Consider the following 20742-nt stretch of genomic DNA (forward strand, 5'->3'; position numbering starts at 1 on the left):
AAAGTTCCCCGAAAAGCCTTCAGTTAATTCAAAATGCTGCAGCTAGAGTACTAACGGGGACTAGAAGGCAAGAGCATATCTCACCCATATTGGCCTCTCTTCATTGGCTTCCTGTTAATTCTAGAATAGAATTTAAAATTCTTCTTCTTACTTATAAGGTTTTGAATAATCAGGTCCCATCTTATCTTAGGGACCTCATAGTACCATATCACCCCAATAGAGCGCTTCGCTCTCAGACTGCAGGCTTACTTGTAGTTCCTAGGGTTTGTAAGAGTAGAATGGGAGGCAGAGCCTTCAGCTTTCAGGCTCCTCTCCTGTGGAACCAGCTCCCAGTTCAGATCAGGGAGACAAACACCCTCTCTACTTTTAAGATTAGGCTTAAAACTTTCCTTTTTGCTAAAGCTTATAGTTAGGGCTGGATCAGGTGACCCTGAACCATCCCTTAGTTATGCTGCTATAGACTTAGACTGCTGGGGGGTTCCCATGATGCACTGAGTGTTTCTTTCTCTTTTTGCTCTGTATGCACCACTCTGCATTTAATCATTAGTGATTGATCTCTGCTCCCCTCCACAGCATGTCTTTTTCCTGGTTCTCTCCCTCAGCCCCAACAAGTCCCAGCAGAAGACTGCCCCTCCCTGAGCCTGGTTCTGCTGGAGGTTTCTTCCTGTTAAAAGGGAGTTTTTCCTTCCCACGGTCGCCAAGTGCTTGCTCACGGGGGGTCGTTTTGACCGTTGGGGTTTTTACGTAATTATTGTATGGCCTTGCCTTACAATATAAAACGCCTTGGGGCAACTGTTTGTTGTGATTTGGTGCTATATAAATAAAATTGATTGATTGATTGATTGATTGATTGATTGATTGATATAGGCTAGTGACTAAACAATAGCTCTAATTAGCACCTATTGTGCTCTAGTTAGCACTCTCCTAATGATGGGATGGAAGCCTCCCCTGATGGCTCCCTTGACGAGTCGTCAAGGGAGCCATAATGATGGGATGGAGGCTTCCATCGAGGGAGATTGACAGCCATCTTGTGTTTCTTCCACTTTCTAATAAATAATCATAACAGTTGTTGTCAGAGTAGAGAAGCTTGAATCTTCGACTGGACTGGGTTGCTTGACGTGAGGACGTTTTGCTTCAAATCGCAGAAGCTTCCTCAGCTAAAATTCTCTACAAGAGTCAGACAGAAGTCAGACTTCCAGAGCAAGAATTTTAGCTGAGGAAGCTTCTGCAATTTGAAGCGAAACGTCCTCGCATCAAGCAACCCAGTCCAGTCGAAGATTCAAGCTTCTCTACTATGGAAACCACCTGGACAACTGAGAGCCTACACAGAAACGTTTAGAGGCTGTTATTTCTGCAAAAGGAGGATCTGCTAAATACTGATGTATTTTTTCTGTTGGGGTGCCCAAATTTATGCACCTGCCTAATTTTGTTTAAAGAATTATTGCACACTGTAAATCGTATAAACTTCATTTCACTTCTCAAATATCACTGTTTGTCTGCTATATGATATATTTAACTGAAATTGCTGATCGAAACAAGCAATGATTTATTAAGGTAAATCATGGAAATCATCAGGGGTGCCCAAACATTTACATAGCAGTGTACATGAGTTTAAATACTTGGGGTCAGCTATCTGAAGTAATCAAGAGTGTGGTAGAGATGTGAAGAAGAGAGTGCAGGCCAGGTGGTGTGGGTGGAGAAGGGTGGCAGGAGTGATTTGTGAGAGTGAAGGGGTAAATTTAAAGGACAGCAGTGAGACCAACTATGTTGTATGGTTTAGTGACGGTGGCACAAACAACAAGACAGGAGGTGGAGCTGAAGATGCTGCAATTTTGTTTGGGAGTGACGAGGATGGACACGATTAGAAATGAACACATCAGTGGGGTAGCACAGGCAGGACGGCTTGGAGACAAAGTCAGACAGGTGAAACTAAAGACCCCCTGACACTTGCATGACTTTGATCCGTGCATTTGCATGAGAGTAAACTCGTCTCAAACTCGTAAACCATTGTAAACTGTGCGCAGCTTTGTGCAAGTGCAGAAAGAAAATTTTGAAATGTTCAAAATCTTAATTACGCATTAATTACGTGAACTTCATGTGATCATTACGCAAATAATTCAAAAACACTGCGTGTGAGGGCGAGTGATTGCGGAAGCGCAGCGCATCAGAACACAGCTCGTCTGAACGATTATAACAATAAATCTATCATAAACATACTTTTACAGCTGCTCACAAGAAGGAAAGAACATGCAACTATTTTACCAAACCTTTACAATGTAAACATTACAAATAATTATCTTTTTAGACGGTTCCAAATGCTTTCTCCACCTTGTTGAACGTGTGCGCATAAGAGAGAGGAAAAGCTGCAGCTGGAATTGTCCTCTGTGATTCCGGAAGCGATTAGAAATGTTTTCAACAGCCAACTCAGTGAGGAAATGATTAATCCACTATAGAAATAATTATTTTATATATGCAGCGTCCAGCGCACAGCGTGTGGCAGCCAGTGGAACAAAGCAGAGTCCAGCTGGGAACACAGCGTGTGGGACTGTCACGACGATGTGCGTGCAAGTGCGCGGATCAAAGTCGTGCAAATGTCAGGGGGCCCTAAGATGGTTTGGATATGTGCAGAGGAGGGACCCAGGGTGTATAGGGAGAAGGATGCTGAGGATGGAGCCACCAGGCAGGAGGAGAACAGGAACAGTTTGTAGATGTGTTGAGGGTGGACATGCAGATGGTTGGTGTGACAGAGGAAAATGCAGAGGACAGGGTGAGATGGAACCAGATGATTTGCTGCGGCGACCCCAAACGGGAGCAGCTGAAAGAAGAATCGTTACATTGTACAGACTTGCTGGCTTTCCAATCCAATCTTCAGCCATGAATTGATGTAGACACCCCCTCAAATAATCCTTTGCACATACAGTTTGGTACGTAAGTAATGGACAGTGATGAATTTTGGACATGGCTTTTTGTAAATCACCACAGTCACAGTCAGTTTTCATTAGACATGTCAGGGGATGGATACATGAACATTTCCAAGTCATTGAATATGTCTTGGACTTCATTCACATCAACCATTAAAGAGTACTAACTGGTAAATTGGTCTGAAGTAAATAGTTATTAAGAACTAAGTGGCTGCACAAGAAGGAGAATAGTGTGGGAAGTCATCAAGACACCCAGACAACCAACTCTGAAGTTATAGGTTTCTGTGGCTGTAAATGGAGAAACTGGGGATTGTGCAAGGTTCGTGTAATCGTGTAAAATAAATTAGTTTGGAAAATAAATAAATTTAAGAAGGTGAGTACATCTGAGGGTCAGCTGAAACTTTTTGCGTCCTACACGATTACGGTATCTCAATAACAAGCAAGGTACTCACATGGATATCTACCTTGGAATGTTCTCTATCAATGTCATTACTTTGCAATACAGTCAGTTTCCTTTTCCACAAACTTACACCAACACCAAACATGTTTTAGCTTCCTGTAGGTGAAGAAATCAGGTGTCTTCTCTTGTAACAGCGACGCACAGCTGCTTGCCCTTTTGTGTCATTACTGTAACAGTGTCCCTTCACAATGTCACCACGATTCCTGCGTCATGCGCACTAAGTGTGCACTTGGTCCAAACTTCGCACTATGTGCGATGGGGCCCTTAACAAATGTAGCTTTTATTCATGTTTACATCCATGCAGTATCTAATCACATCTGTTTTTCCAAAGGGACACACAACTAATTATGGATATTTTGCCCACAAACCTTGTGGAGAAAATCAGTTTCAGTAAAATAAGGGAGCAGGATGAGAAGGGGAAGGATGACAAGGATGAGCAAGAGGAGGTTAAACACAAGCAAAACGGTAAAATGAACAATGTGACGTCAGAACATTTTGAGCAGAGGTGTTTTTCATGTCTGTGTCTGATGCTTCTGGCCTTTAGATGAGCCTCTCAGAGAGACTTCAGCCATCGAACAGGAACAAAGACCAGCCTGGACCCCAAGTTTCTACTGCAGGACAGATAAGGAAGTGTACTATTATGTTGGACAGAAGATCGTCATCCAGGAGTCTCTTGACTCTTATGCAGGGATGATATGGCCAGCGGTGAGTTTTTATTAATTTATTTAGGAACCACTCCATTGAGATAACTGTCATAGTAAAATCTACTCAATTATGACAATTTACTTAAAGTACTGTCAATCTTTTTTGTTCTACAACAGATCTGTTTCAATTTGTGAAATCAGTCTTTTTACTGAACAGCTGAGGCAAATCCTGGTTTTTCAACATAGATATGACTTTATATATATATATATATATATATATATATATATATATATATATATATATATATATATATATATATATATATATATATATACGTGAGAAGTCTGACGGCCGATACACCTGAAGTTGGCCTGTCAATACCCATCAGTCTAATACACATTGCCTCTAAATTTAGAATCAAAATGGAGTGTGGGTCGTTTCTCCAGTGTCTATCCAGTCTGGCTTGAAGGTATTGAGTTTCTCTGCAGATACATCTTCTTTATATTTTATTCATGAGATCATATTGATCCTGCTGCCCCATTTACAGTGAGGAAATAACTATTTGAACACCCTGCGATTTTGCAAGTTCTTCCACTTAGAAATCATGGAGGGGTCTATTTTCATCTTAGGTGCATGTCCACTGTGAGAGACATAATCTAAAAAAACAAATCCAGAAATCACAATGTATGATTTTTAAATAATTAATTTGCATTTTATTGTATAAAATAAGTATTTGATCACCTCCCAACCAGCAAGAATTCTGTCTCACACAGACCTGTTAATTTTTCTTTAAGCAGCCCTCTTATTCTGCACTCTTTACTTGTATTAATTGCACCTGTTTGAACTTGCTACCTGTATAAAAGACACCTGTTCACACACTCAATCAATCACACTCCAACCTGTCCACCATAGCCAAGACCAAAGAGCCATCTAAGGACACCAGGGACAAAACTGTAGACCTGCACAAGGCTGGGATGGACTACAGGACAACAGACAAGCAGATTGGTAGAAGACAACAACTGTTTCTGTGTAGGCTCTCAGTTGTCCAGGTGGTTTCCATAGTAGAGAAGCTTGAATCTTCGACTGGCCTGGGTTGCTTGATGCGAGGACGTTTCGCTTCAAATCGCAGAAGCTTCCTCAGCTAAAATTCTTGCTCTGGAAGTCTGACTTCTGTCTGACTCTTGTAGAGACATCGATTTGAAGCGAAACGTCCTCGCATCAAGCAACCCAGTCCAGTCAAAGATTCAAGCTTCTCTACTACGACAACAACTGTTATGATTATTTATTAGAAAGTGGAAGAAACACAAGATGGCTGTCAATCTCCCTCGGTCTGGGATTCCATGCAAGATCTCACTTTGTGGGGTAAGGATGATTCTGAGAAAGCTCAGAACTACACAGGAGGACCTGGTCAATGACCTGAAGAGAGCTGGGACCACAGTCACAAAGATGACATTAGTAACACATGATGCTGTCATGGTTTAAAATCCTGCAGGGCAGCAAGGTCCCCCTGCTCAAGCCAGCACATGTCCAGGCCCATTTGAAGTTCACCAGTGACCATCTGGATGATCCAGAGGAGGCATGGGAGAAGGTCATGTGGTCAGATGAGACCAGAATAGAGCTTTTTGGAATCAACTCCACTTACCATGTTTAGAGGATGAGAACAACCCCAAGAAAACCATCCCAACCGTGAAGCATGGGGGTGGAAACATCATACTCTGGGGGTGCTCTTCTGCAAAGGGGACAGGACGACTGCACCGTATTGAAGGGAGGATGGATGGGGTCATGTATTGCGAGATTTTGGCAAACAACCTCCTTCCCTCAGTAAGAGCATTGAAGATGGGTCATGGCTGGGTCTTCCAGCATGACAATGACCCCAAACACACAGCCAGGGTAACTAAGGAGGGGCTCCGTAAGAAGCATTTCAAGGTCCTGGAGGGGCCTGGCCAGTCTCCAGACCTGAACTCAATAGAAAATCTTTGGAGGGAGCTGAAACTCCAAACCTGAAAGATTTGAAGAAGATCTGTATGGAGGAGTGGACCAAAATCCCTGTTGCAGTGTGTGCAAACCTGGTGAAAAACTACAGGAAACATTTGACCTCTGTAATTGCAAACAAAGGCTACTGTACCAAATATTAACATTGATTTTCACAGGTGTTGAAATACTTATTTGCAGCAGTAACATACACATAAATTATTTAAAAATTATACATTGTGATATTCTGGATTTTTTTTTTTTTTTTTTTTTTTTTTTTAGATTATGTCTCTCACAGTGGACATGCACCTAAAATGAAAATTTCAGACCCCTCCATGATTTCTAAGTGGGAGAACTTGCAAAATCACAGGGTGTTCAAATACTTATTTTCCTCACTGTATATGCCATTATTTCTCCAAGCACAGACCCTCTACTCCTTGTATCTTTGTTCAAAGGCAGCATCTTCTCACAGTCCACTTTATAATCTCCATGTAGAAGTTTCTAAACTTGTTTCATGTCCCCTCTCCCTCAAGAAAATACTAATGTGTGCAAATCCAACATTTACAGAGACAATAACAGCAGCTGTGCTGATTTTACTTGGATAACTATGGTAGCATTCAATTCAATTTCAATTTATTACATTTATATAGCACCAAATCACAACAAAGCTGCCTCAAGATGCTTCACACAAGTAAAGTATAACGTTACCAACCCCTCGAGCAAGGCGCACAGGTGACAGTGGTAAGGAAAACTCCCTCTGATGATATTGAGGAAGAAACCTCAAGTAGACCAGACTCAAAGGGGTGACCCACTGCTTAGGCCATTCTAACAGTTACAAGGTTTTTACAAAGTTTAAAAACCTCTCATTAATAGCATTACACTCTTCAAATTCAGAGATTAATGAATTACATGTAATAGGATTATGTAATGAGGACAGCAGACTGGAGACTGTGAGAGCTTCTTTAACTGAAGTTGTGGTTGTCAATTAATCCAATATTGCTGCTTATTTATCTTTATTAAGTTCAACTTGTATTCAGCCCAGAAACAGAAAAATTATTTTGCTGTTAGGTAACGGGGAAAAAGAATAAACAATTATTTGCACACTGCTTACAAAATCTGTTTGTAACTCCATAAAGCGCTATTGCAAAGGGTCATTGATTAATAATTAGCTGTGACCCATAACAAAAAAAATCTAATTTAAAAATTTTAAAAACGTATCCTGGTTTACTGATGACCTTCAAGTTCATAGAAGTAAATGTAGAAGGCTAGCAATCGCTTATATAGGCTTCTATATATATATTATAGCTTATCGTGGACAACATGACTCTTGTAACTTGATCAACAATAATAACCACAATTTTAGATTGGTTTAAATTAATGGATTTTTCACCAATATAATAGACAATATTATATATATTATAGACAATATTATAATCAAAATGCAGGCTTCCACAGGAATTAGTGGTTCTAGCCAAAATATCTATAGACAGATCTATATATACTTATTTGTAATTTATCTTTTTTAAAAGTTCTGGGAAAAGTTCTAAGCAGCTTCTTACCTGTCTGTCAGAGAATGATGTTTTTTGAACACTTCATTCCAGAGAAACTGTTCTCATTTAAGTAGTGAATGATTTGCCAGTGGCCCTGGATGCACGTTCTATAGCAGTGTTGCTGTACTCGATTTAATTTTAGCCTTTGATATAGTTGACTGCTGTATATTGCTGGAGAGAACTGAAATGATTTTGGTATTAAGGAGTCCACGCGCTTTCATGGTTGAGATCTTATTTGTCAGGTCATCTGCAGTGTGTTCAGTATACTGTCACAATGTTTGAATTTTCATCTGTGAAGTATCACAGATGAAAAGAGGGGTACCTCAAGGTTCTTTTCTTGTACAACTATTGTTTTCCCATTATGCAGTCCCTCTTGGCAGATTATATGTCACCTCAGAATTAATTTACACTGTTATGCTGATGAACTTCAGGTGTACACCTGTAATATCTCTAAAATTTCTAATGTATTTGAGAAACTTGTTCTTTATAAATATATGGATATTTATTCATCACATCCAAATCACTATGCATGCAAAGCAGCATGGCAGAGACTTGGCATTTTTCACTTTGAAGGAGACTGATCTGTCTGATCTTCCTCTGTGTGCCGTGTCTGCCTATGAGGTGTCTCCAGACTCACAGCCAAGTGTACATATTCATATTTTACACTAATTTTATTTCTATTTTTTTTTTATTAATCTTTCATTTTAATCTGTAAAATTTGTGTATTTTATTGCTAATATGGTGAAGCTTGCCTTTTATTTTATTTTGTCTACTGCAGTATCTGTACATTGTATGGACTAGGGGTCTGAAATAAAGAGCATCTAGCTAGCTAGCTAGCTAGCTATTTTAGATAAAGAATAGCTAGCTGCTAGCTATCATCTATCTATCTAAAATGGTCAAATTGGAGGCTTGACTGACTGCAGTAAAAATCTGGATATTTTCCAATTTCTATTTTTGAACTCAGAGAAAAATTAAGATGATTGTCATAGCTTTGCCGGACAGAGACATCTTTGTGTTCAGTTATCACTGTCACTGGGGTGACTGATTCATCGCAGTGAAAGTGTTTGAAAAATGTTTGGGTGACGTTTGATTCATTATTGTCATTGGACCTGCATTTTAGAGAGGTAGCCAGGCTGCTAATAATTAAGGTTAATTACAGGCAAAACAAAACAAAAGTATGAAAAGATTCAACAAGAGTACTATCAGAGAAAGCGCAGATTGTCCCCTCTGGGTCAGGGGAGAGTTACTAACCTAAATAAAGGAGTTCAAATATTTCAGGGTCTTGTTCAGGAGTGGTTAGGGTTAGGTACTGCGGAGAGTGAGATCAACAGATGGATCAGTGCTGCATTTGAGGACACTGTACCAGTCTGTTGTGGTGAAGAAAGAGCTCAGCTGGAAAGCGATTTATGCTCCTATCCTCACCTATGGTTATGAACTTTGCGTAATGACTGAAAAAACAAGATCACAGATACAAGTGGTGGAAATGAGATTCCTTCATCGGGTATCCAGGCTTGCAAGGAGCCAGCTGAGGTGGTTTGGGCATCTTGTGAGAATGCCCCCCGTTGTCTCGATAGAGAGGTCTTCCTGGCATGTCCAACTGGAAACAGTCCCCCAGGGAAACCCAGGCCATGCTGGAAGGATTATATCTCCCAGCTGGCTTGGGAACACTTTGGGATTCCCCAGGAGAAATTTCGAGAGTGCCTGGCTGAGGATTGTGCAATGTGAACTGTAGTCAGCTGCCACTGTGACCCGAACCTGGATAAGCAGCAGAAAATGAATGCATGAATATGAGAGTAATAGAAAGTAATTACATTATGTTACTTTAACTTTTCTTGTTGGAATTAGTTTTGCAGATCAGATCATTTAGTAGGTAAAATAGCACGGTGCCCGTGGGGATGCACAGGCTCTAGATTGGGTAGTGTTTATAAAATAGTTAGCTGACTTATTGCTGTCAGTGTTAGTCCATAAGTGTTTTCACTTTCTTATGTCATCCATATATTTTTAATGTATTTACAATTATATTATGTACTTACATTGAACTTACTAAATAAAATCACGGATGCATGCACACATACATGCATGCACACATACATGTACACAGACGGCACTTTACTTTTAATATATATGATTTACCGCCCCCTGCTGGAGTGGCGTGTGTGTCCAGAATATAATTATCAACATTTAATGTTCAGTGTTGTTAGGCAATCTGTAGTTTCTCAAAAAATATTAGTTTCGTTTGGCGGCCTTCATCCTTGACCCAAAATACACAAGCATACATACCAAACAGCAAATGTCAGCTCTGCCCAGATTCTACATGACTGAAGTTATATACACACATGCACGCATACATGTACACAGACGCCACTTCACTTTTAATATATTGTGACGAGCTGCTCGGAAGAGCAAAAACCGAGCCAAAGCTTTTTGTCTTTTGTGCATTCTGCCCAAAGCAGGTGCTTCTTTTTTTACACACCCACAAAGAGAGACACGGTGGTGGAGGCCATCAAATGCAGTACACTTCTCACTCATGGTGACAGCAACATGATATTTAACTAAACTGACTAAAAACTGGAACTACAAAAGCACAATAAATCAATACTACTAACAACACTGTTAAACTAACATGAGCCACATTAACAAAATATAAAACCCCAAACCCCCGTGCAGCACAACGACCATTGCTCACTATTGTTAGCTAATATCCCTAATTTCTCCAAAACTTTCAACTTTGTTTTCGCAGCGTTCATCCTTGACCCAAAATACATAAGTCTATCAAATGGCAAATATCAGCTCTCCCCAGTTTCTCCGTGATTGAAACCATACACATACACGCACACACGCATACACAACAGACACCACTTGGCGATTATAATATGGATTAGTAATTTTATCAGAATGGTAATAATACTAACTGTTAAATCTTCTTGTATGGCGTTAGGCTTTGACGCTCTGTCACTATCTTGGTACTCGCCATGAAGAAGTGAATCTTCTCGACAAAGCAGTTCTGGAGATTGGCTCAGGAACCGGCCTGTTGTCCATTGTAGCGGCACTCCTCGGTATGTAAGCAACATCAGAGACAACTTTCTGTACAAATCTGACCTCTGTAAATGGTACAAATGTGGGTGATTTTTCATGCTGTGGTCCTCAGGTGCCTGGGTAACAGCCACAGACCTTCCAGATGTTCTGAACAACCTAAGAGTGAATCTGTGCAGGAACACTAGAGTCGCTGCAGACACACACCCCCAGGTGGCTGCTCTGCCTTGGGGCTATGACCTGGAGAAATCCTATCTACAGCTGTCTATCGGTATGACTACGTGCTGGCAGCTGATGTGGTCTACCATCATGACTTCCTGGATGAGCTTCTGTTCACCATGAAACACTTCTGCCAACCTGGGAACGACTCTGATCTGGGCCAATAAGATTAGATTTGAATCTGACCTGACTTTCACTGAGAACTTTAAGAAGGCTTTCAAAACAAGTCTCCTGGCTGAGATGGAGAGGTCAAGATCTTCACGGCAGTGTGCAGAGAAGCAGAGGAAGAAGAGGGTGTGGAAAACCAGTGGATGGAAAAGTGAAAAGAAGAATGAAGGAAGAAGAGGAAGAGAACAGTGATGATGAGCTGATGGTGAAGCAGCACAGTGAGGATGAAGTCAAGCAAGGACCATGGAAACAAACAAAAAAGAAGGTGAAGTAGAATTTCACATTGTCGCTATGGAAACAATAAATGTGAAGAAACCACGTGGATGTGATAATGAAGCCTCATATGGATTTAAAAATGGGAGAAAAGACAGAAAAGGCAATCACACAGTGGAAGAAGAATGGATGGATGATGATGATGAGTCATGAAGAGAGAAGGAGATTCACAAACTAATGGACTCAGAAGATGAAAAAATGCAAGGAGGATGGTGAGGATCAACAGAACTTGAGGTCAACCAGTGATGAAGATATTTTAGGTGGGTCAAAGTGTGTGTCAACATCTCACTACAATACAAACAGCTCAATGGAGTTCAAATCTTTTTTTAGTTAATATCCAGTGAACTAAACAGGAAAGGGTTTTGTTAACAGACTGCTCACTGCCATATTTGGTGGGTGGCAGGTGAAACAAGATGACCGTAAACCCCTGGCCAATGACAAATAAATAAAAAAAAAGAATGTTTAAAAATGCCTTTATTCATAACATTCATAGGTGTCGTCAGATTAACGTGACTGTATGTGAGATCCACTGACCACTATAGATCTGATCTCACTTGTGTGCATTACCCAGCAAAGGTGCTAAGATGACAACACTAAAGATTAACATTAGACAGAACTTTACTGATCCCTTGGGCAGACTCCAGGGGTGGGAGTAAGTCACTGTCAAGTCATTCTCAAGTCATCAGTCTGCAAGTCCCAAGTCAAGTCTCAAGTCAGCTGTCAACACTTGGTGGTCATTATGACTTGAGACTTGACTTGGGACTTGCTGATTCATGACTTGAGAGTGACTTGATGGTGACTTACTCCCACCTCTGGAAGACTCCCTCAAGGAAACTGAGGTTCCAGCAGCATTGTTTAGCAGCACACAGGGTAAGAAGCACACAGAGCATCAAAAGTGAAAGTAAAAAAGAAAAACAGTTTTGCAACTATAAATATAAATACACAATATAAATACCAGACATACTGATCAGTGCTGGTTTACTGGCTACTACTGTTCCAACTTTTGTCTTTCTGTTACTCCTCCCCCTGCCGTGAGGAGTTGTACAGTCTGATGGCTTGAGGGACAAAGAGGTTTTTCAGTCTGTTGGTCCTGCACTTGGGGAGGAGCAGTCTGTGGCTGAAGAGGCTCCTCTGGTTGCTGATGATGGTGTGCAGAGGGTGACTGGTATCGTCTATAATGTCCAGCAGTTTGTCCAGGCCATCTGATTAGTTTGTTCAGCCTGGATGTGTCCTTCTTGGATGTGCTGCCCCCCCAGCACACCACTGTGTAAAAGAGAATGCTGACTACTACAGACTGGTAGAACATCCACAGGAGTTTCCTGCAGATGTTAAACGGTCGGAACCTCCTCTGAAAGTACAGCCTGCTCTATCCCTTCCTGTAGTGCGTCGTCATGTGTGCAGATGAGATGAGTTCATATCAGTCAGATGAGTTTGTATCAGTTTCTGTCAGTGTGTGCTTAATGCCTGGAGTTGCCTTAACAACATCAGACTATATTGGAGGGCAGAAGATAAGAAGGCAGCCGAATGGTTCACCAAGGCCATAGAAATTCTTCTAGAGGGAAACAGTGGGGTGTTTTGACCCTCGGAGGCCTGCCATGTTTAGGGGTGAGCAGAGAAAACACATTTGCAGCTCTTCTGAGCAACCAAATCCAATTTATTGTTATATATATATGAAAAATTGTGGGTTACAGGCTGTTCACAAACAAACACAACAGGGGTGAAAACATAAAACAGAGTAGAAGAATGCAATCAGAGCGCCCCTCTATCAACACAATGGGGAAAACAGTTTCAACTCATCACAACCCGGCTGTGGTGACAACCTGGGAACTAAAAGAAAACCAGGGACGGCTTTGGGATTTCAGGACATGCAGAGAGAAAAGTCCTGTGTGACCCTACAGGTCAGCTTGAGCAGAGACTGCTGCTGGTATCCAACCACACAGAAATAGAAACAGACTCATGTCCACTCATTTGTCAGGTCACATATGAAACATGCACAACAATGATGCATATTGTTTTTCAAGCTCCTGACTTATTGTTTCCTAATGTCTGACATACATGATGTGATGATGTGTGTTTCCTGCTTGTTTGCACAGTGACATTTGTATTCGTGCTGTCTTGTGTTAGTCTTTCTATTAGTATTCCAAAACAGGGACATTTCAGAACATTTTGACCTTTATTTCTGGTGATATATCTCAGCAATATCAATCAGCCACATGGGGTGCAGATGTCAGCACATTTATCGTGTTGGTCTGACGCCTGGGTAAATGAGTGATGTTTGTGTCAGCAAGAACATTTGGTGCATGTTTTGCCAAACCAAACATGCACATCTCAAATAGAACTTCTACAGCAGATTGGTCGAGGCCTGAGTTAACAACAACAACAACTGTCACTCGTGCTGTTGTCCAGCAGGTTGAAAGTGGAAATTGGGTTACTGTTGGATAAAGAAGAAGAAGAAGAGAGGTGGAGAGCATGTCTGGAGCCACAGGAGAAAAGGAAAATTAGAAGTGTAGAAGTACAAGCCAGGAGTTGGGTGATATGATGGAGAGGAGAAAGGTGGATATAATGGGCCTCATGTATCAAAGTTGCGCACTTGTGGCGTAAATTTACGGTGTAAATCTGAAGTACACCAAAGTTGCCGTGACACGTATCAAGCAGCGCGCACCTGCCAATTTCCAGCGTACGCCTGACGTGACCTTGATAAATGCGGCGGGTGAAAACAATCATAATTATAATAAACACACCCATAAATATTCCGACTCCGCTTCAGAACACACCCTCATTTTACGACATGGAAGCCAGGAAGACGGCAAAGAAAAAGAACTCCACCAATCACGACGCGTGCCATAAGAGCGTCAAAAGCGGCCGTCGTATTAAGTATTTTGCAGTATATCAAAAAAGTGTTACAGTGGTCCCCCTGTTTATCGCGGGAGTTACATTCTAAAAATAGCCCGTAATACGCAAAACCGCGACGTAGTCAGCGTTATTTTTTACAATTATTATAGATGTTTTAAAGCTGTAAAACCCTGTAAAACCACTTTATACACTTCTCAATCAGGCATGAACATTTTCTCACTTTTCTCTTGTGTGTAAACACTCTAAAAGTTCAAACCTTAGTAGAAAAATAAGACCAAACTGTTTCAGGCCCAAACATTTGTTTGAGCAATAAAAATAGAACGTTTTCCTATAAATAATTATGATGGCTTTTAGAACTACGAATTTAATTTTAACAATCAACGTACGAGGTCGGTACACATAAGAATTATTAATAGTGACTGACCAGTATTTCACAGATCGCGCCTCTGCGTCCTGACGTCGCGCCTTTTTTCCACTCACACCTCGCTGCAGGTGTCTTTTTCCAAGTGACAAACACAGTTATGAGTAGTTGTTGCGCTCTTTTTTCTTCTGGGCGAGAAGATTCTTATAACAGACACGCAGACCACAATGCACTGTAAAAAAAAAAAAAAGGCATGCAAAATTGGACTAAAACCCCGCGAAACTGCGAGGCTGCGAAAGGCGAAACGCGTTATAGTGAGGGACCACTGTATTCTTTTTCACATGTCAATAGTTCTTGACATGTGGATATTTGCTCACTCAATTAATAAGACACACCTAATTTTTCAGATTTCTTTATTTTAAAGTGTATTTCTTTATTATTTTATTGTAACAAATGAACTGAGAAAACAAAACCTGATGCAGCACGGGCGAAACGATTACACCACATAAAGTTAAGCTCAGCGCTGCTCTGGCTCCAGGCTGTGGAGAAAAAGGTGAGCAGCGCTTTAATTTGCAGTCAGCGCTGTGGCCACGGATCGTGCCTCGATAGACCAGCAATCCCGCAAAAGCGGGGATTTGTATTGATTATTATGTAGTATAATCAGGAAAGTGTTATTTATGTCACATATGCATGATTTGTATAATGGCACTGTTTATCATGTGATCAGTTTCATTTTTATGTGGATTCCAGCGCTGGTTCATTTTGGCCGTATAATTTACACCAGCCTCTCGACCTGATGTATATTTTCAGCGTAGCGTACGCCAACGACCCACATTGATAAATGCCACGTAGCGCATGCCGTTTTGGCGTACACCCCATATACGCTCAAATAACGCCGTACGCAACGTGATACATGAGGCCCATTGTGCGTACAAGAGGACCAAGTGTAAGCACAGTAAGGCCAGTAGCATCGGAGGTGGATTTAAACTTGTATCATGGTGTGGATGGGGAGGAGAAAATGGAGTAGGAGTAAATCTGAAGGAAGACTTTTAAGAGCGTGTTAAAGGTGACGTTGAGTGCTTGATAGGGGCGATGAGTGTTGGAAACAGAGGAGTGATGATGAATGTCATCAGTGCATATGCTCCCACAAGTGGTGGCAAAGTCGAAAGAACTTCTAGAATCCACACCACCCCGCAGAAAAGATTTCTATGAATGTAGTCAAAACAGACTCTTCTCCTTCTCACTCTGCTTTCTCTCAGCATGTGTGTGATTATTAAGGGCTCTTCACGCATAACACCATTGAAGCCGAATGGCGCATGAAGGAGGATTCGAATGCCACTCATGAAAAATCGGAGCCACCTCGAATGCCTCGTACAGCAGTCGCCACATCCATTCGGGCACAGCACATGCACTCTACATTTACGTGGCTCGCGCCGGAAACCCATTGAACTGACAGCCAAGATGAGGTCGCACTGCTGTCTGATCGTGCTCACAACATTCACATGGCATGTCGAATGCAGGTAGGACAAATCATGCTGTGGCCAAGGGGCTGCACAAAATCATCGGCCACATCAAACTGTGCTGGATAGCGTGATTGAGACAGCCTTCAAACCAGTGGCCAAATCACGGTGAATGGCATGCAAGTGCCTATTCACCCCACTCTCGGCAAGAGTCAGCCGGAGTCCACGTGCCACCCATGAACACCCAACACAACTCGTGGGGCATTTAAAAAAGGTGAGACCATTTGCGCAGCCAGCATGAAAGCAGAGAGCAGGCAGACCGCTTTCAAGCTAGCTGCGCGAATGGCCCCACCTTTTCTAAGTGCCCTGCGAGTGTGCTGTGTAGCCCCGAGCAACACAAATGGAGTGCGAGTGTGGTCCCCCCGGAACACAAATGGTGTGAGTGTGGTCCCCCCGGAACACAAATGGTGTGTGAGTGTGCTGTCCTGTCCTCCCAGCAACACAAATGGCATGGGAGTGTGATCCAACATTTTGAAGGTGCGGCTGAGGTGGCAAAGGCTCGAATGGTGGCTGGAGTGAGATTGCTGTCAAGCGCAGCGTGCATCTGGATGGTTATCATGTCCATGATGAAACAGCTGACTGATGTGTCACAACTCACAGCTGGAGAACACATATCATGCCATGAACAACATCACCTCTCAACACGCCATTTCTCCCAGGTGTCGAGAACATAGCCCACAGGGTAGGTTCTTTCTGGGCACACAGGGTTCTCCAGCCCTGATTTCCTTGTTGAAAAAAAAAAAAATAGTGTTAATAGCGTTCAGAGAGCAGCTGATCAATTCCATGGTTAATCCAATATAGTTTGAAGATTTCACAGTCCGGTGAAGTAGGGACTTTGAAGGATGGAGCAGAGATAGACTAGAGAGGAGATGCAACCGCCCTCGCCGGAGTCCCAAGCAGAGTTATTAGAGAGTTATGAATTTCTGAAAATTCATTCAATGTTAAAGGATAGGGATTTTTCCAATTTTCCAAGATTTTTCCTGACTTTGACCTATGAGTTTGAAAATTTAATCAGTTCTTGCCTATCAGGTCATGAATCCTCTGTAAAATTTCATATCGATATATGAAAAATTGTGGGTTACAGGCTGTTCACAAACAAACACACAACATGGGTGAAAACATAAAAACAGAGTAGAAGATGCACTCGAGCGCCCCTCTATCAACTCAATGGGAAAACAGTTTCAACTCATCACAACCCGCTGTGTGTGACAACCTGGGAACTAAAAGAACACCAAGGACGGCTTTGGGATTTCAGGACATGCAGAGAGAAAAGTCCTGTGTGAACCCTACAGGTCAGCTTGAGCAGAGACTGCTACTGGTATCCAACCACACAGAAATAGAAACAGACACATGTCCACCTCATTTGTCAGGTCATATGAAACGATGCAGCAACAATGATGCATATTTGTTTTTCAAGCTCCTGACTTATTGTTTCCTAATGTCCTGACATACATGATGTGATGATGTGTGTTTCCTGCTTGTTTGCACAGTGACATTTGTATTCGTGCTGTCTTGTGTTAGTCTTTCTATTAGTATTCCGAAATAGGGGACATTTCAGAACATCCACTCCATCCATCCATTTTCTCCGCTTTATCCAGAGTCGGGTCGCGGGGCAGCAGCTCAAGCAAAGCCGCCCAGACCTCCCGATCCACCCCCCCAGCTCCTCCGGTGACCTTTATTTCTGGTATATATCGCCAGCAATATCATCAGCCACATGGGGTGCCGATGTCAGCGCACTTTATCGTGTGGTCTGACGCCTGGGTAAATGATTGATGTTTGTGTCAGCAAGAACATTTGGTGTATGTTTTGCCAAACAAACATGCACTCTCAAATTAGAACTTCCACAGCAGATTGGTCGAGGCCTGAATTAACAACAACAACAACTGTCACTCGTGCTGTTGTCCAGCAAGTTGGAAAGTGGAAATTGTTTACTGTTGGATAAAGAAGATAAGAAGAAGAGGTGTGAGAGCATGTCTGGAGCCAACAGGAGAAAAAGAAAATTAGAAGTGTAGAAGTGCAAGCCAGGAGTTGGGTGATATGGGGGGAGAGGAGAAAGGTGGATATACTGTGCGTACAAGAGACCAAGTGTAAGCAAAGTAAGGCCAGTAGCATTGGAGGTGGATTTAAACTGTATCATGGTGTGGATGGGAGGAGAAAGGAGTAGGAGTAAATCTGAAGGAAGACTTTTAAGAGTGTGTTAAAGGTGAAGTTGAGTGCTTGATGGAGATGAGTGTGTTGGAAACTGAAGGAGTGATGATGAATGTCATTGGTGCATATGCCCCCACAAGTGGTGACAAGTTGAAAGAACACTTCTAGAATCCACACCACCCCGCAGAAAAAGATTTTCTATGAATGTAGTCAAAGCAGACTCTTCTTCCTTCTCACTCTGTCTTTCTCTCAGCATGTGTGTGATATTAGGGGCTCCTTCACGCATCTCTCATACATCTCTCAACACGCCACCCGCAATGCGCATAGTATCGGCATGCTGTCCTCACATGGTAATAATAAAAAACACATATCACCTTTGCAACACATTCAGGCAGTGAGTGCCTCACTGTGCACTGCGACACCATCAGCCAGGCTGTCCCATGTGAAACTATCCATCTGATCATGTGAACGGCCAGCGAGCCAAGTGTCACGTCCACCACGTGAGTGATAGTCCACATGACGCAGTGTCCACCAGTGTGCCGCACTGGACAGCTGGACAGTCGGAGCTGGCTGATGTATTCATGATATGAACATGAAGGAACAGAAGAATGATAATTCTTGTATTGTCCACTCTTTACCACTGCGCTACAATCACTGCCTTTTAACACGATCATGAAATGGCTAAAATCAACAAGCAGATAAACGTATTTTTTAAGAAAAGAGAAAAAAAGCACTGTGATAACTGACCAAAACGGCATTTGTTATGGCATATTTCTGCTGATACGTGACTGAAAGTGGCGTATTTGTCACACTGTTGTCTTATCACACGGCGTGCCTCTCACAGCCGTCACGGTCCGACGCGTGTCCTGTCAGACAGACGTGACATTCAGATCACCTCCTGCGTGTCCACATGAACTGATGGTCCATTTCTCAAGTGCGTTGAAAAACCGATATACGTTTTATGTATTCCACGTGATGACAGCAAGCACATACACGCGCGTGTCCGTTAAAACACGGGACATGTTCTGCAGCTGTGACGTCCAGGACCAGAGATGTCTCAACAGCTGTGGGCAGTCAGCCACGCCCCCTGTCCTGTCAGCGCACAGACCAAGATGTCACTCGGTGATCAGATGAGAGATGCCTCACCTGCGTGGGGAACCGCATGCACACGTGTTAGGGAGAGTGTATGAAGCACACGCACACATGTTGTGGGGGGAGCCAACACTCTGGCACGCCACATGTGTACTTGTAACTGCACAGTCGTGGAGCACTTAGACAAATATCACATCCAGCTCAACAGTGATTGTTTGATGACTGTTGTCATGTTAATAGTGCAAATGGCCACACATTTTCTAAGTGCCAAATGAGCGGTGTTAGATGTTCATGTGTGTGACCTGGAATATGGCCGACACCTGCTGCGAGAGGGATTAATGAGCTTGTACAGTGCGCACTCTGTTTTTCAGCCGCTGGTGTGCCAAATAGTAGCAACTGGTGTACGAGGCGTTTGAAGCAGCTACGAATTTACACGTATTGCATACGATTCCTGCTTCATGCGCACTTCGATCACATTTGTACTATGTGTGAAGGGACCCTAAGATTTGGTGTGTTCTTTCCTGACAGGACAAAAACTCTTGACACAGACCTCTGCACAGCCGGCCAGAACACCATGCTGGACTTCTATCATCTTGAGCAGTAACTTGAAAGACATTTACCATTTTGTCGGACAGGATATCACCATTTATGAGTCTATCGACTACTATGGAGCTGTAATGTGGCCTGCAGTGAGTATCTGTGAAAATGCCACACATACAGTGGGGAAAATAAGTATTTGATCCACTGTGGATTTTGCAAGTTTTCCCACCTGCAAAGAACGGAGAGGTGTGTAATTTTTACTGGCGGTAGACTTCAACGGTGAGAGACAGAATAAAAAATGAAAAAATAGTTTTAAAAAAATCACATTGTATGATTTTTAAATAACTAATTTGCATTTTATTACATGAAATAAGTATTTGATACAATAGAAAAACAGACCTTAATATTTGGTACAGAAACCTTTGTTCGTGCATAAAATTGGTCGTTACAGACATTGTTCAGAATTGAATGGAGAGGGGGAACATCTAAAGAAGTGCAGAAAATGAGGCTTCTTAGCTCAAATAATCTCAAATTGCAACCAAAACCAGAAAGACGTGAAAGAAAATGGAAAACCGCCTTTGAAACTGATTGAAGAATAGCCAGAATGGCAAAGACTCAGCCAATGATCAGCTCCAGGGTGATCCAGGGTGAAGAAGGTCTAACATTATGTGTGACTATTGTAACAATTAGACAACACCCCTGTGAAGCCAAGCTATGGGCAAGAAACCCCCACAAAGTTATTGTTAAAAAACAAACAAACAAAGAAAACCAACATCATGAACAGATTACAATTTGCCAAAGAACATATCGATTGGCCTAAAGACAAATGGCGCAACATTTTGTAGACTGATGAAAGCAAGATTATTATTTTTGGGTCTAGGGGTTGCACACAGTTTGTCAGACACAGTACACTGACAGTGAAGCGTGATGGAGCAATGGGACTGTTTCTGATACTATGGTGTTGGGGCGATTTATCACATACCAGGGA

At 42.2% G+C, this 20742-nt stretch overlaps 1 pseudogene; it reads left to right on the forward strand.

Moving 5' to 3' along the window:
• The first annotated feature begins 3728 nt into the window (after positions 1-3728).
• LOC117504073 lies at positions 3729-19896 on the forward strand (annotated as a pseudogene).
• Positions 19897-20742: the final 846 nt, after the last annotated feature.

This window comes from Thalassophryne amazonica, chromosome 2 (assembly GCF_902500255.1).
Source record: "Thalassophryne amazonica chromosome 2, fThaAma1.1, whole genome shotgun sequence".
NCBI classification, from domain to species: domain Eukaryota; kingdom Metazoa; phylum Chordata; class Actinopteri; order Batrachoidiformes; family Batrachoididae; genus Thalassophryne; species Thalassophryne amazonica.